The 17572-nt window shown below is 34.8% G+C and overlaps 1 long non-coding RNA gene across 1 annotated transcript in view; it reads left to right on the top strand.

Annotated features, from left to right (window-relative positions):
* LOC116278402 (uncharacterized) overlaps nucleotides 1–16751 on the top strand; it is a 32210-nt gene extending 15459 nt beyond the window's left edge. Inside the window, exon 4 of the long non-coding RNA XR_004187783.2 lies at nucleotides 16687–16751. This is a non-coding gene — a long non-coding RNA (uncharacterized lncRNA). The remainder of the gene's footprint in view (nucleotides 1–16686) is intronic.
* The last annotated feature ends 821 nt before the right edge of the window (nucleotides 16752–17572 follow it).

Here is a 17572-nt window from a genome sequence, read left to right on the forward strand (position 1 = left end):
GCATGGATTAAATTCAAAATAAAGCATCATCCATATACCAAACACATTTCAACCTTAGTCACTCATGGAAGAGTCTTTCTGAAAAGGACCAGATAGTAAATAGCTTTGGTTCTGGGGTCATACAGGCTGTGTCACAACTTCTGTGAACGTCTGTCGAGATGTGAAAGCAGCCACGGGCAACACAGAAACAACTGGGTTTGGCTGTGCTCCAGTAACACGTTACTTATTAAAACAGGGACTCAGCCACGTTCAGCACACAGACCATAGTGTGCTGACCTCTGTTGTAGTGCCTTTTCCCAGTTCCTCCTCCCACCAAGAGAATGCCCAAAGGACCATGTCTCTCTCACCTGGTTCTTTCAAGAAATGAAACAAATTGGGGAATGGCTGGTGGGTGGAACACTACTGAGGCGCTTTTTTTTTCCTTTTTCTCCTTCTTTGTTTAATTATTAGTCATTTCCTAACTTTAAACTGCCACTGCAGTAGCAATAACAATGGTGTATTGGTAAATGTCTAACAACTGACTCTCTGAGAAAGGAAAAAAAGATGTTTACGAATTTCTGTAGTGTAAATTCTCCCATCATGGCCATTTTAAACTACCACTATGATGTCACTTAACCTTGATGTTGGGAAAAGATGCGCTTAATAGTCTCATGAATCAGTGTGAGCTGGCTCCAGCCCACAGCAGGATGCCTATTTAAAAGCTTCAGTAACTTTGCTCACTGTCACTGCAAAGTCTGTAGGATGGTGGTGGTCTTGATGGGAGCAACTGGTTGGATGATCTCTTGGAATGACGGAAAAGTATGCAAATGTAATGTTGTATGTAAAGCCTTTAGCTCTGTGTTTGGTTAAAATACATACTCAGTAAATGGTGGCTATTATCCTCTTACTTTAAGTTATTATAAGCATTAACATTAAATGCTTAGCTACTGGCTCAATCCCATTTTAATGCCTTTGTGTTAATAAGGCCTCTTAACATGGACACAACAAAGGTAAAGGAATTTTATGTAGCTATTCATGCTTCTGCCCAGCTCAAGGTTAAGATAGCAACAAAATACTCCAACCAGAATAAAAGTCTCCACTTGACTTCAGCTCTTCATAACACTTCACAAGGGTCAAGCTGTTTTATTTTCCTTCAGTGTTAAATAGAAAGCATCTTAGGAGCAGAGTTCAATTATTGATTCAATAGTGGGTTCAATTTGACTGTAATTCTGACAAATATACTTCAATGAGTCCAAGACCAGGGATGGACCAACAAAAGGGTGAAGGTTTCACTCATGCTTTGAGGCAAATGCTCAGACTGAATTAGTAACACGGATGTCTTATGTTGTTTGGCTACTAAAAATATAGTTCAGTAGTAGAATAACAGGGAAAATATTGACAGTGGTTTGAGTGACCAGACACCAAAATGGACATCAATCTGAAAGAAATTAGTAAAATAATAATAATAATAATAAAAAATAGAGACCCTGAAAGAGATTAATAAACAGCTTAGGTTTAATCACTCAATGTTCAGAAGAAAAGGCTAATAAATGCTGTTTTAAATACTGTAAGAGTGTTTTTTTTAACTATTTACCCTCTAGTGTCTTCTGCTCATTTTCTTTAATCTATAAAGAGTTCTGTACTTTTATAAAAGATGTGATTTAGTGTTTGATCAGTGAAATAAGGTAAGAAAGAGAAGCTAATCTTAGTCTTTTCTTCTAGGCTTCTGTTAGCACATAATTTAAATATATTGGTTTTGTGGTGGTTATCCTGGTCTGCTTCTGGACAACCCTTTGTTCTAGAAGCCTTCTTTTTAAACCATGGAATACCTCAGACCAAAACCTGGTCAGAAGTCCCTTCAGTTCCCAAATAATACTAATTGAGTTGAGTTTTCTGTTTCAATAAACTCTTCTGTATGTATCTTTTGCTACATTTTCTTTTGGTTTTCCGCTCATATTAATAATATTAATGAAAATATATTTTAGGTAATCAGCTTTCTTTTAAACAGTGTATATTATGGAAAATTTTGAAGATATACAAATTTGAGAGAATATGTAAAGAACTTCTAAATGCCCATCACCCATAGAGGTTAAATTATTCAACTACTTATTAGAGGGGAGGGGGAAAATTGACATCTTTTTTCCCAGTAACATTGAGATATATTTGACGTATAACATTGTGTAATATATTGTGAAATGATTTTCACAAGGTTAGTTAACACATCCATCCCCTCACATAATTGTATAGTTTGCCTTTTTCCTTTTCTTTTCTTTTCTTTTTTTTTAGTAGGGAGAACATTTAAGATCTACTCTCTTAGCAAATCTCAGGTGTGCAATATATTATTGTCAACTACAGTCACCATGACGTATGTTAGAACCTCAAAACTTTTTCATTTTGTAACTGGCGATTTGTACCCTTTGATCATCACTCATTTCTCCCACTCCCCAGCTTCTGGCAGCTGTCAGCCTACAATTTGTTTCTATGAGTTTGTGTTTTTTAGATCCCACATATAAGTGAGATCATGTATGATTTGTCTTTATCTGACTTATTTCGTTTGGCATAATGCCCTCAAAATTAACCCATGTTGTCACAAATGACAAGATTCACTTATTTTTTATGGCTGAACAATATTCCACTTTATTATATATATGCTTTATATGTATATAGTATATATATGTGGTGTGTATACACACACACATCACATTCTTTTATCCATTCATTCACTGATGGATACTTAAGTGGTTTCTGTGTTTTGGCTATATGTAAACAATGCTGCAATGAACATGGGGGTGCACTATCTCTTGAGATAGTGATTTCCCTTTCTTCAGATACATACTCAGTTATTCAACTTTTATCAATGTATGGCTGATCTGGTTTCATCTATACCCACCATTGAGTCATTTCTAACTTCCTGGATTACTCTGAAGCAAGCTCGTGCATCATATAATATGCATGCATCTACAAATATTTCACTACATATATCTAAAAGTAGAGCACTGTTTTGTTAAAGCACAATGGGACTATTTCCCTACAAGTATTTACAGTAGTTCCCTAAGATCATCAAATATCCCATAAGTGTACAAATTTTCCTGGTGTCTCATGGTTCTTGAAAAGTTAATTTGTTTGAATGAGGGTGCAAACACGGGTCACATATAACATTTGGTTGACATACGTCTAAAGCCCCTTTCAATATATAGGTTCCTCTTCTTTTAGTTCTTTGCAGCTTATTTGTTGATGAAACAGAGTCAGTTTTCCTTTAATGTCTTTCTCCTGCTGGATTTTGCTGATTGCATCACTGAAGTGTCATTAGTCTTGTTCTTCTCTACTTGTATTTCCTGTAAACTGAGAGCTTCACATTCAGGTTCTCTTCCTTTTTTTGTTTTAGCAAGATTCATTCATGAATGGTATCATATACATCCCAGCAGGAATCACACAGAAAGCTTGTTTTTATCTTGGCTAAGTGGGAGGAGGTTTTTGATTTTTATAATGATATAATTATGGTTGCGTCATCCAGGAATCAAATATTTCAGACTCATGTGTTAGAATTCAACACATGATTTAGAATTTAATGTTATATCATTATTTCATGATATTTCAAAAAGAGCACCTTAATCTTCAGGGATTCCACCAAGGGAGCCAGTTTGAGCACCATTATCCTCATAAATATCTAACTATGGATTATTCCACTCATAAGTCTGAAATTAGATTAAATTATGGAGAAATTCCAAAGGAAGTAGCCTTGAACAAACACAAGGTACATATGGAGACCTTCTTCAATCTAAAATAATCCAAAATAATCCTGATTCATTCTCAGAAGAGAGCGAGGAATTGCATTAGACCCAGACTTTTGTAGTGACCCTTAACTTTATAAAAACTTAGAGAGGACCAATATGGACTTATTTACTGGGGCAATTCAAAGCATCAGCGTTGTCTTGTGGTGAGTTGTGTGAACCATTCCATCCAAAAAGATGGTGTGACTTTGTCACTCCCCTGGGATGCAGAGTTGAGATAAAAATGTAAAGACATGATATGAAATGTCAATTGTCTCTTAAAAATAGAAGTATGTGTGTATTCTTGGGAATGGAATAAAAGCATGTGATTGTGTATGAACTTTCAGAAACTTACGGCTTTTTAAATAGCCACCTCTCTGGTTACCTTTCTGAGTCCTCTTATTAAAAAAAACTCCTATCACTTGCTGGATATGAACAGGATATATTTTTTCATTATTTATTTATTGGGGACAAATAAATTATAGCTAGTTTTCCATTTTTGTGGATGCTTTGAGTTCAAAGTTATGGTATCATATATAAAATACTAAGATTATTCAACAATGCATTGCTAAAATTAGACCCATGTTCTATTTTGAAACTGGGAGAATATCTTACTTAGATTCTGAGAACTATTATCTTAATGAGTATTCTTCAAGTTCTAAGGTTCCCTGAATCTATTTTAATTCCATTTCAACAATGGAGAGGTTTTTCCAGGAAGTTACATAAATCTACAAAATGAAATGTGGAAGTCCATGACCTACTTCTGATACTTCAATCCTTCCTACTGCTTTTGCTCCCAAAGTAAGAATCTTGGCATGTAGCTTTGTTGTATCATCATTATCAATTTTAAAAGAATTTTCTGTTTTAATTAAGCTTCTTAACCTAATATGTAATTTTACAATTATTATTTCATATAAAATCTTAACTTGTCACAGTTAGGAACCTGCAGCAGGCTGAGCCTTTTGAACAACATGATGATGTTACTGTGAAAATAGGTAAGGATAGCGCAAAGCAACCCCAAACTTACAATGTCTACACAACAGTAGTGATGAGATATTGTGGGCAGAGCTGGACCAGGGATTATTACATTTCTCATGTGATGGGATTTGTATTATTTTGTTTCATATTTCATAACATATGAGATCCACAAAATTAACTCCCTTAAGTAAGGTGCTTTTGTGTTGCTTGTTCTGACAGTGCTGTGTACTAATTAGAATATGAACAGAAAAGTGCGAAATGTAATGTTCCTTATACCAAGGAACAGGTTAGTTTTTATTTGTTTAATAAAACCCATACTCTGGGTGTTTTACTCAGGAACCTAAAATTCGGTTGAGTATAAAAAATCGCAATTACTCAGGAAGCCTCTGAAGCTATATTTCATGAGCTGTTGATGTGACATTTATTGGTATATTATAATGTGAAAAGAAGTTTCATGAAATACAAGTAAATATACTTGGCATTAAATTAAATTGTTGTTAAGTGTGTAGTTTATGTTCTTGTGTGACAATTTTAGATTTTGTTTATATCCACTTATGATGCATTTGAAAAAGCTTTTCTGGAGTCTGATTGATTTGTAACCAAATACCAATTTTTATAGTACATCATTACAATTCTGTATTAGTGATAGCACAGTTTGTCAGAGAAGATATGCTTTCTATTGACATTTGAATGTATTTCTTAATTTACCCTGATAATGACAAAAACTTATATGGGAAAATTTGAGCCAGCACTATATAATTTTTTTTTAATTGAAGTATAGTCAGTTTACAATGTTGCATCAATTTCTGGTGTATAAGATAATGTTTCAGTCATACATACACATACATGTATTTGTTTTCATATTGTTTTTCATTGTAGGTTACTGCAAGATACTGAATATAGCTCCCTGTACTACACTGTAGAAACTTGTTTATTTTATATATAGTAGTTAGTATCAGCAAATATCAGACTCCCAATTTATCTCTTCCCACCATCTCTCCCCCTGGTCACCAAAAGTTTGTTTTCTATGTCTGTGAGTCTGCTTCTGTTTTGTAAATAAGTTCATTTTTGTCTTTTTGTTTGAGATTCCATATATAAGTGATATCATATGGTATTTTTCTTTCTCTTTCTGGCTTCCTTCACTTAGAATGATGATCTACAGGTCCATCCATGTTTGCTGAAAATAGCATTATTTTATTCTTTTTTATGACTGAGTAGTATTCCATTGTATAAATATAGCACAGCATCTTTATCCAGTCATCTGTTGATGGACATTTAGGTTATTTCCATGTCTAGGCTATTATAAATAGCAGCACTGTATAAATTTAAGTGTGATTTCCTAGAACACTCCCTTGTTTTCTGGTATTTTTAAACAAAACAAAATTAATAGATTTTGTAAGAGTCAAATTGAAGAACTTGACCTATTAAATATATAAGCTTGGTTTTATTAGTTGTCATTTTGAAGAAATACAGACCATAAAATAGCAGAATCTTCAAGCTTGAAGATATCTTAAAAATCACCCACCCACTGTTCTGAGGCCAGATCCCTTAACAACATATTTGGATTATAAGCACTCTGCACTAGTAGTTAACATATTCGAAGGTAGAGAGCTTACTACTTTCATAAGCAGCTAATGATGTCTTTGGGTAGGTCTAATTTTCAGAAAGTTCTTTCCTACATTGAACCAATTTTTTTTCCTCTAACAATACCAAATATGTGGACATGATAATACTTTGAATATTTAGGGTCATTTTTTTCATGCCCTTCTTTCCCACATATTTTTAATATGCTATGATACATTTTCAGGGATCTCTAAAAATTATTGTATTATTATTATATGCCTACACAGAGTTAAGGATATAGTCTTCCATATTATCAAGTCTGCCCAAGATTTTATAGCCTAACTACAAGGAATTAGGGTCCAACTACAAAGTTAAAAGGGAAGAGTCCACAGAAGACCACTCTTACTTCTGAAAGTTGAGTTTCTTGGATCCGCTTCCAGCTTTGTTAATTCACCAGGGCAGCTCACAAAACTAACTGAAACCTATTGTACTTACAGTTTCAGATTTATAGGGACATGATACTGAAAATCAGCCAAAAGAAGAGACACAGTGCAGAGCCTAGGAGGGTTCCAAGTGGAAGTTTCTATTGTCCTCAGTATGTGAATTCCCCTTCTAAGTACTGATGTGTGACAATACACATGGTGTATTGCCAACAGAGGAAGCTCACGTGAGCTTCAGCGTACAGAGTTTTTATTGGTGCTTTATTCCATAGGCATGATCTGCTGATTGATTGATTGATTTACCAGGTTGTTCAAAGGGCCCACCATGAATAATAGACTCTCTTATCACTTGGGAGATTCCAAGGGTTCATAAGTTACCTCCTAGGAGCCAAGTGCACAGGCTGGACCTCTCTTTGGGTAAGGCCAAATTCCTTACCATGTTGTATGATTTACTGTTTTCTTGGAGAAAAATCTTCAATTCCTTAATATTATATAAAATACAGTTTTAGGAGCTCAACTTATCTCGGTTGCATTTCTCTAGAAAATATTTAATATATTAACTTCTTTGGGGTCCTGGAAACTTTGAGTAACCTTGGTAACAAAATATATACCTCGTATCACTTGTCTACAAAAGCCATCTCTATGTTGAAGTGTTTGATCCCTACTGTAAAGTGGGAAATAATATTTTGGACTTGGAAGGTGGGCAGACAAAGAAAATTCTGATATCCAATAGCCATTAGATCTTGTAAAAGTTTCATATTCTTTCTGAGCTCCCACTCTCTCACAGATACAGAGTTAATAATAACAGTCACATATCACGGGGACTAAAGAAGATCACATGTAAAATCTTTAATGTATCATAGGAGCTTAATAACTATTCCCTTCTGGAAAAGATACTGCTTGGTGTGACTTTGTGTTTGAGAGGTATCTTATACAGTGTTTGCCTACCAAGTGTTCCTTACCAGATGTATGCATACATTATTAAAACAAAGCAGAATTCATTCACTTCATCAAATATTTATCTAAGTCCAACTGAGAAGTGTAAAGCTGTATGCTAGTGACTGAGAGAGAAAAAGGCTAGTTTCTGCCTTCCTGGAGAGAGAATGTTTTCATACATATCTTTGACATAAGTAGACCAGAATAGGCATAGAATTAAGCAGCCTATCTGGTGCATAATGGAAGTGCAAGGGAGAAGGAAATTTGGGGTTATTGGAGAATGCTTCTCTAAGAAGCTGATATGTCGTGGAAGACTCAGGGTTTTAGGAGGGCTCTGACAGCACTTTCAAGAATAGTGAATACCATTTTTCAGAATTTCTGAATGAATTTACTGGGTAGAAAAGTGAATTTTGCAGCAAGATGGAAATAAATTTATCATGAATATAGAAACAAAATATAAATAAAATGATCTTATATCAGAAATGAGTTCTCTAAAATAAGTGGCAAAGTTAAAAAAAACTGAGATGAAAGCTTAAACTTTATATTTAAAATATCTTGTTTATCTTATTGTAATGTAAAGAGATTGCTTCTGTGCTTTGTCCTTTAAAAACTCAGGACACTTTGCCCAATTTCTGAAATGTAATAAGGCAGGCAGTTCATTTGAGAACTGTGAGTTAGCCATCATCAAACAGTTCATTCAGCAAATATTCCCTGGATGTATTCTGTGTGCCAGGCACTGTTCCAGGCTCTGTGGGAAACTGACAGTAAACAAGTAAGTAAATACGCAAAATGTCAGAGGGTGTTAGTACCATTACGAAAATCAAAGCTGTGGAATGGGTGATAGAGAGTGTTGGAGGAGAGTAGAATTTGTTCTTTCATAGAAATATGTCAGGAAGGACCTCGTGACAGGCATCTTAGCAGAGACAGTTCTGACTGTTGGAGCAAGTCCGAGAGATCTCCGGGGGTGAGGGTTCCAGGCAGAGTAAACAGCAAGAGCCAGATTCCCCAAGTCAGAGCATGCGTGGGCCTTTCCCAGGAACAGCAAAGACTCCGGGAGACTGAGGGAAGGAGAAAGCAGGGGAGGTTACTACACTGGGCTCTGTAGGCCACTGCAAAGATTCTGGATTTTATTACAAGTGCTGTCTCCATAACCCACGGCTACCTCTTAAACGTTGTCTTCACATCTTGTCTTTTTGTTCCCTACACCTGTGCTGCCCAGTATGGTATGGCTACTGAGAACTTGGACTGTGGCTAGTTCAAATGGACAGTATGGAAAAAAATTAAAATATCTCACTAATTTTTATATTGTTTAATAGGTTGAAATGAACACCTTATGGATATATTGGGTTAAATAAAGTTTTTTTAAAAAACTCAACCTACTTCTTTTCTTTTAATTAACATCTTTGTTTTGAGAGAGATTTCCATGCAATTGTAAGAAACAATACAGAGAGATCTTATCCTCCCTTTACCCACTTTTGCCCAATGGTAACATCTTGCATACCTACTATCACCGTATTACTGCCAGGATACTGACAGTGATACATCTTATTCCGGTTTGCCTAGTTTTAATTGTATTCATTTGTGTGTGTGTGTGTGTGTGTGTGTGTGTGTTTAGTTCTGTGCAATTTTACGACATTTGTAAATACATATTTCTACCACCACACCAAGACTCAGGACAGTTCCTTCATCACGAAGATCCATCTTGTACCTTTATAACCACATCCACCCCATTCCTGTGCTTCGTCCCTTCCTCTGTCCCTAACCTCTAGCAACCACTAGTTTTATGTAACTTTGTCATGTCAAGAATGTTAAGTAAATGGAATCATACAGGATATATCCTTGGGACTTGGCTTTTTCATCTTAGAATAATTCTCTGAAGGTTGATTCAAGTTGTACGTACAGCAATAGTTCATTCCTCTTTACTGTCGAGTAACATTCCACACTAAATCCTCACCCACTGGTTATTGGTTTTAGTTTTTGCTATAATGAATAAAGTCCCCATAAACATTTCTGTGCATGTTGTTAACATACATTTTAATTTATCTGGGGTAAGTACTTGAGTCCATCAGCCATATTGTATTTGCGTATTAAGTATTATAAGAAACTGTCAAGAAATTTTTCCGGAGTACTGTACCCACCTCTTTTTACTTTTTGTTAACATGGCTACTAGAAAATTATAATGACATATGTGGCTCACATTTCTATTGGTCTGTTCTAGTGCATCCTGTGTGCCTTCTTTCCATCTGAAGTGTGTTTTCATTATCCCTCACAAATGCACATGAACTTCTATGGCACAATGGTTAAGAGCAGAATCTAAACCCAGATGGCCTGGGCTGCATGTTGGGTCTAGCCTTTACAGACTCTGTGATTTGTTAAGATATTTAGTGCTTTTTTTCCCTCTGTTTATCTGTGAATGGGTGGATTGTAGCAATGCTGACCTCATTGGATTGGTGCAAAGATTGAGTGCGTTAGCACATGTGAAGTTCTTTCCTGATGACACCATTTGACCCCTGGCCAAGAGCAGATTTCAGTCCTCATATAGACTTCCACTGCAGTCAATACTCTCACTAAAATCATAATTATAGGATTATTTCATATCTTTCTCCACTAATACATGGGCAGTGACCTCGTCTACCTGATTCAGTGTTATATCCTCAGTGCTACACAGAACTGGCCAAAAGAAGGCAGTTAATATATCATTGTTGAATAAATGAATGAATGAATGAATGAATGAGTGAATGAATGAATGGCTTTCAATGTAAGCATTTACTCACGATTTACTTAAAATAATATTTTAATTTCTTCTTCCTTAATTTCTAAAAGTCAGGTATTATTCATGTTTCTCTGATTCAGAAAATTGGGTCTCTATCTTAAATTATGTGAATAGTTTTTGACATGTGGGTCCTATGTATTGTGGAATAAAAAAATGTTCTAGAGTAGTGATAGAATTCAACGGTGAAAAGTATTAACACTCATATATATAATACTCTTTGATTGGTAGTTTTGGCTCAATTGCTCAGTTTAAGTAATCATTCTTTTGTTGCTCTGGGATTCCCTGAAGGTTGATGGAATTCGTGTTACTTAACTGCTTTCCTTGAGTTCATAGTCCTTATGAAGACTGATCCTCCAAAGCATCAGTAGGTGACAGTAAGATTGAACTTTGTGCTTCTGCAGGTAACTACCTCAGTATTTCAATTATTTAAGGCCTTAAATAGGTAAGTTCTATGACATTCTAGGGAAGTCAGAGAAAACCATGACTTGACATAGATAATTTTAATTTACCTGATCTTTGTTTAAAACCCAAACCATGTACCAACTTCCAAGAGCACATGCCTTTTTCATTCACACACACACACACAGTCACACAAACACATTTTTATTGGTGACCCACCTTTATCTTTGTACCTACTAAGGGAGGTTACCCTAGTAGAAAGAACACTGACTTATGGTTATTTTGATCTAAGGTGAGCAAGGCCCTTGCTATAACTCCATGGTCTTAAAAAGACCAGTTAACATGTTTCATCCTTCATTTCATTTGCAAAGTAATGGAAGTGATAATAAGATCTACCAAGAGGAATTGTAGTGGTAACTGAATACGAGAGTCCATCTATAGATCCCTAACATAAAAAAACAAACTCTCCATATTTGGATGTAGCAGGTCATGTGCTGAGTTCCACGGACATATACATAGACATATGTTTTCTCCAGTTTTACCTCAAGGGCAGCTATCATTAGACCAGTGTTATACCTTAGCATGCTGAGTATCAGAAATGCACTTTAACTTCCCATGGTTTCATGACAAGGCTTTGCCGTAAAATTATGACTCTCAACTCTATAATCAGTAGAAGAACAAAATGTTCCTCTTTCCATTTAAATAGCTGAGCTCAAATTGGTGCTGAAGTGGGGAGGGTATAACTCAATGGTAGAGTGTGTGTCTAGCATGTATGAGGTCTTGGGTTCATTCCCCAGTACCTCCATTCAAGATAAATAAATTTTTAAAAAACCTAATTACCTCCCACCCAAACTAAAATAAATAAATGAATAAATAAATAAATGAATAAATTTAAAATAATCTTTAAAACTTTGTACTGAAGCATATCCAGGTGTAAAAGATCATGATGATACTTGTTTCCTGGTTTAATGATTTTTAATACTGAGTGGATTAAATGATACAAAATAAGATAAAATGTGATAATATTTATTATTTACTTTGTGATCAGAACAATATTAAATAATTTACCAGATTATTATTTACTGAGATATAATCGACATATAATATTGTATAAGTTTAAGGTATACAGCATGTTGATACCATACATTTCTGTATTGCAATATGATTTCCACCATAACATTAGCTAACACCTTCAATGTGTCCCATAACTTGCATTTCTTTTTTTTTTTTTGTCTTGAGAAATGTAAGATCTAGTCTGTTAGCCTTGAAGTATATAATATAGTATTGTCACAATAACAACACAGGTAATTACTATTATCATTCCTATTTTACACTTAAGGGCACAGGCTAAGAGAGATTAAATTAGTGGTTCAAGGTCAGGGTGCTAGTAATTATTAAAGCTAGAATATGATTCTGTGTAATATGAGGGTTCAGGCCTTCACCAGTGATGCATGTTGCCTCTTAGTTCAATAATTTAAGTTGGTCATTTGGGTTAATCATGGAGAAGCTGATGTGCCCCATGTTTTCATTTGCCATATATTTTTCAACATTTTTTTATTCATATAGGGTCTGGTAAAATAAAATCAGGTTCTCTCCTATGCCATTACATTTATCGTGTTCCCATGGCATTTATAAATAAAATAAACAATAATAACAACAAACCTTTGTCCAAAGTGACCTAAAATTCTAGCTCCTACTCCTATTTCCTTATTGCAGCCCAAAGCCTTCGACATCATAAATACCTGTATTCCAATAATATTGAATTTTCATCATCAGGTAACTCCAGGGTCACAAATAAGAAAGCGTAACATTATATTTTTTTACAGTCATTCCTTTTACCATATTTTAATACATCTATAGTTACTGTCTAAAATAACTATATTAAATGGATTATTTTCTCTTATTATAATACTCAATCCTTACTTAAAGATGACAGTTTCTTTGAACATCCATCTCCATAATGCACAGGAGTCTATGTTTGGAATTTGTTCACTTTCTCTCTACTGTACATCTGTTCCACACACCTATTGTTATGTGAAAACTGTTGCCTATAGGATCACTTTGCCTCTGTTGCTGTTTTATTATTGCTATTCTCTGTCATTGGAATGCTCCTATTGTGGAGCCAGGAAAACTTTCAACCTGGAGAACATTTGCTTCAAATAGTACATTTTACTTATTTATTTATTTCCCTAAAATATCAACTTTGGTTAATAATTATATACAGGCTTTGTTCTCCTTATCTGGATGTCAACAGTAATTGGAATCCATATCCATATCCTACCTTGCAATCATGCTGCAAAAGGCCAATAAATTCCCGCTGAGTGTGTTACTTGTTAAATTTAGTGCATTACATTCAGAGTAATGAATAAAAGCAGTGGGCCGTTACCGTCTGGCTGGCTGAGGAAGGCTCTCGAACAGCCAGACTCCCCCGAGGCCTTGAGCCGGCTTAAAACGGTGACAGGCGGAATCAAGGGAGTCCCTGAGCGTCACCGTTCGGTTTGTCTCCTTTAATTTCCTCTTCTGTGGAGACTCAGAAGGCTGTGGCGAGGTGAGGTCATCCTGATCATTAATTCACCACACTTCCATAAAACGCTGCATGCTCGGGTTTCGTTGACAAGCAAATAACGGTTTCGATAAATAGTTAGGTATTCGTGTTTGGCAGAGAGATGAGAATATCATTGAACACAAACTTGAGGCTGGGCCTCCATGCAGTTTGCTTTGTGTGTCTACGTATGTCTACTGTGTATTCATTTTGCTATTAAAGATGCACATAGATATTTTTAGATGAGTGAATAGTCAATGTCAAGCCCATGGATATATATGTACTTATTTCCATCTCATATTTATTGAACACACATAAGCAGTTACTGAAAAATGACTACCATTCTTAAGCCTATGTGTAGCTCTTTCTTAATGAATAAATATATTCTTCATACGAAAAGATTCTTTCTTAAAATATATTATCATAAAACTGAACACGTGCTGTAAATGCACAAATGCAAATGTTAGAGCAACGTGGTCTGTGTTCTCAGGTAACTTTTTTCTTGCTCACTGAGAGCCAATCTTTATTCTCCCAGCAAATAATTGTTATGTGCTCTGTACTGTGCAAAAGCCAGCTGACTCCCTTAGTCCTTTGGGTTATTGCAACTGTAAATATTCACCCAGAAACAGCGAGGTTCCCAAAGAAGGGAATTGAAAACAATTTGTATGAAATGACCGCTTACATTATGCTTGAATGTCTTGGAAATTCTAGCATAGAGTGTCCTCTGCTATCCATGATAGAACATCTGGTTCCAAATAACATGCTGTATCTCATTAGAGAGATAGTAGATCTAATTATGCAACATATAGGTGAGATCATTATAGTAACATTATCTCGATGAGGTAAGTCAAGTACATGAAATCTAACACTGTAGCTTGAAAAAAATTTTTAAAAGCAAATGTAAGGAATTAATGACCACATAACTGTACATTAAAAGATGCTGAAAACCAGTCATGACTCTGACATGTAATGGAAAATAGAATAATATAAATGATAGGTACTCTGATTAATTCTGCTGGAGATAAAAGTAAACTTCTTGGGCAAATATTATCTTTTAATGAAGAGAAATTCATTTCTAAATAAGATAAAACAAAAAGGCAACAGAAGAGACATAGATTTTGTTGTTTTATGTTTATTCTGTTACCTTTTTTGGCACTTCTACTGTGTCAGAGATTCTCAAACTTCAGAGTGTAACAAAATCACAGAGAAAGCTTGTTAAAACGCAGATTGATGGTCCCAGCCTCAAAGCTTCTGGTTCAGTAGGGCTGGGTGGGGTCTGACAATTTGCATTTCTGAAATGCCCAAGTGACACTGATACTGCTGGTCCAGATCCTATCTGAGAACCACTGGACCTTGTGAAAATCACTGTAGAAGACATTTAACTCACAGTATCTTCTTGATTAGTTTTCTGTAAGATGAGATTCCAAGGATCATATATTCTGCTTAATATTTTTCAATCAAGCTATAGATCTTGGAAATTCAGATTCTATTACAAAGTAAGCATCCTTAACTATAATTAAGTCTTCTGCCTGACAAGTACATTGGGCATATTTTTAACACCATATTTTTAAACAACAGAACAAACAATAAAGTAAATACATATTACCTAGCAGGGAAGAGGCCAAAAATGAGAAGTTATCACTCCATGAAGCTAATTTAGCTCCATCCTATCTGTAGATGTTATCTCTTTCCTAAGGTATCTATCTGAGTGTGCAAACTACCAAGTTGATTGATTCTGATGTACAGCATAGGGACTATAGTTAATAATACTGTGTCATATACTTGAAATTTGTTAACAGTGTAGATCTTAAGCATTCTTATTATACATGTAAAAAAATGGTAAATATATGAGGCAATGTATGTGTTAATTAACCTGATTGTGGTTATAATTTCTCAAAGTGTGTATGTATCAAATCATCACACTGTACACTTTAAACAAGTTTACTTGTCAATTACACCTCAATAAACATGGAAGAAAAAATAATAAGTAAATAAATAAATTGGTTTATGCTGTCAAATTTTCAATTTAAAAAAGTAGTAATTGACTAAATATTGTCATCATATATAAAACAGCTAATTAGCTCCTTTCTTTGTAAAGGAATGATAACTATAGCTGGAATGGTTTTGCTAATTTATTACCTAACAGTTTAGAAAGATGCATATAATAAAATACCAGCAAAAGTTTGCATATGAGTTTTGCTTGTGTTTGTTTTTATCTGCTTCTTATCTCAAGTCAAGCATTATAATTGTTATGGTAACAACTGATATTCAAAGGACATTTCTAGAGAGAATATTTTCTTGACTCTATTCAGGTAGCCTTCAAAATTAGATAATCTGGTCCATATTCTGAACTCACATAGCTGAGGCTCATAAAATAAGGGAACATCCATGTGATAGTCTGCCTAAAAATATAGGAAAAGATGGTAGGTTCTTAATATCAGGGCCATGACTCCAAATTTTCGTGTGGAAGAGTTGAAACCAAATTTATGAAATAACGTTCTTAATTTTGAAAAATTGGGATATAATCTGTTTTTCCATGGTGGTTTTATCTGCGCTATCTGATTAACTCTGAGAAACCCTTTTATTGTCCACTCTTACCCCAAAACACAGCTGTACACTCCATTCATCTGCATGTTAAAAATGATGCAATAGTCATTGAAATGATACAAATGCTTTTCAATCATTTTGATGTGGTTACCCCAGTCCAGAAGGAAGTTCTATTTCTGAATCACTTTTAAGTATCCAGAAAAGCTCTTTCTTATGTTGTGTTATATCCACAGGCAAAACTGGACTGAGGGTTCAGATTCCATTGACTCTCCTATGTCCTTATTCTCGGCTGCATTCTGTAGTCACATGAGGAGCTTTAGAAAATATTGATGCCTACCTAGGTCTCAGCCACAATTATTTCGATTTAATTGGTCTGGTGAGAAGTTAGGTCATTAGGATTTTTTAAGAATCTCCCCATGTGATTACAATGTGTAGCCAAGTTTGAGACCAATGTTTACAATTATTTACAGGTGACTCCATTAAAAGGGCTAATAACGATAAAGTTAGTGTAGACATCTCACTTTCTGAGACTATTAGCACAAGAGAAATAGTAAAGTGCTCATTCCCATTAGTATGGATTTGTCTGCATGTGTGTATGTTTGACCATGGCAGAGATGGGGTTATCAAGGTGAAGATTTACTGTAATCTTGGTGGAAACACGTTTATGGGAACATACACTTACAGAAGCAACGTTTATCATGGGAGTTTAAGTTTTACTTGGTCAGGTTCTTATCTTTTCTCTCCATTCTACTGTGTTAGTTCCTTACCCAGGATTCTTGAGAATCTATGACATACCAGTCCGGTACAAGGACAGGAACACAACCCTGAAAGAACATAAAGGTAAGATTATACAATTGTTGGTAATATGCTTTTCAGAAAACTGAATGAATGCAAATGTGAAAATCATTGGCAAAGTAAGATACTTAAATTTTTTTAATTAAAAAACAAAAATGATTGGGATTAAAATATAGGTTATATGGACAAAAATCAGCAAGAGAATGTAGATGCGGGGCTAGGAGTGGAAGGATCTTAAAAGGAAAAATGTACCAAGATTTTCATCTTAACCAAGAGGAGCCAATATATTGATTCATTCTTGTCTTTGGTAATGACACGAGTATAAGGTATAAAGAATGTATGTAGACATGTGAAGGGAAGTATAACATAAATTTAAAATATAAACATGAATTATAACTGCCAAATCACCCCAGAAGAACTGTATAATTTAAATAACTAAAATCAAGGATGTTAAAGGAAACGTTAATAACCAGTATCTACAAATACCTGTACCCTACAAACAGAAACTACACATTTATTTTCAAGCATCTGTGGTTTATTTACCAAAATAGATCAGTATTAGTCAAGAACAAATGAATGATAAATAACAGAAATTGCAGAAATCACATATGGTCACAACTGCATAGTACTAAAAAATACATTTTTTCATAAAACTACTCCTCAAAATATTAAAAACAAACAGTAAAACAAAAACATTAAATAAATAAATCATTTGCCTAAATAACTGTCGTGACAAATTGGAAAATAAAATAATAATTGCAGACTATTTAGAAATCTACTAACATTACAGCACCACATTTCAACAGAAGTGTATTACCAAAGCTATTCTAAGAGACCAATTCATAGGCTC

Source organism: Vicugna pacos, chromosome 1 (assembly GCF_048564905.1).
Source record: "Vicugna pacos chromosome 1, VicPac4, whole genome shotgun sequence".
NCBI lineage: Eukaryota > Metazoa > Chordata > Mammalia > Artiodactyla > Camelidae > Vicugna > Vicugna pacos.